Source organism: Brassica oleracea, chromosome C6 (assembly GCF_000695525.1).
Source record: "Brassica oleracea var. oleracea cultivar TO1000 chromosome C6, BOL, whole genome shotgun sequence".
Lineage (NCBI taxonomy): Eukaryota > Viridiplantae > Streptophyta > Magnoliopsida > Brassicales > Brassicaceae > Brassica > Brassica oleracea.
In genome coordinates this window covers 32,105,888-32,106,437 of record NC_027753.1, presented here as the reverse complement: position 1 = coordinate 32,106,437, position 550 = coordinate 32,105,888, and positions in this window count along the sequence as shown.

Genomic DNA, 550 nt, shown 5'->3' with positions numbered 1-550 from the left:
TTTTTAATTTCTTAATTGTATTTTACCTATTGTTTATTTTTTTATATTGTATATTTATTTATTTTAATTTTCTTCTTTGTATACCAAATAATAGTATTATGATAGATGTTTAATGTGATATTTATATTTCGTATATTGTACGTTTCTTTTACATAAATTGTATGCTTGTTTTACTTATATTGTATATTTACTTATAAAATATTTGGAAATAATAAAAATGTAAAACTATACATTTTTCAGATAGATGTTTAATGTAGTGTTTCTATTTCTTATATTGTATATTTACTTATCTAATTGTTTTTCTTTTATATCAAATTGTATTATTACGATAGATGTTTATAGTAATATTTCTATTTCTCATATTATATATTAACTTATTATTTATTTTATAATATATTTTTCAGATAGATGTTTAATGTATTTTTTGTATTTCTTATATTGTATATTTACTTATTATTTTTTATGTTTTATATTTACTTATTGTAATATTATAATAAATGTTTAGTGTAATATTTTTATATTGTATATTCACTTATTATTTATTTAACTA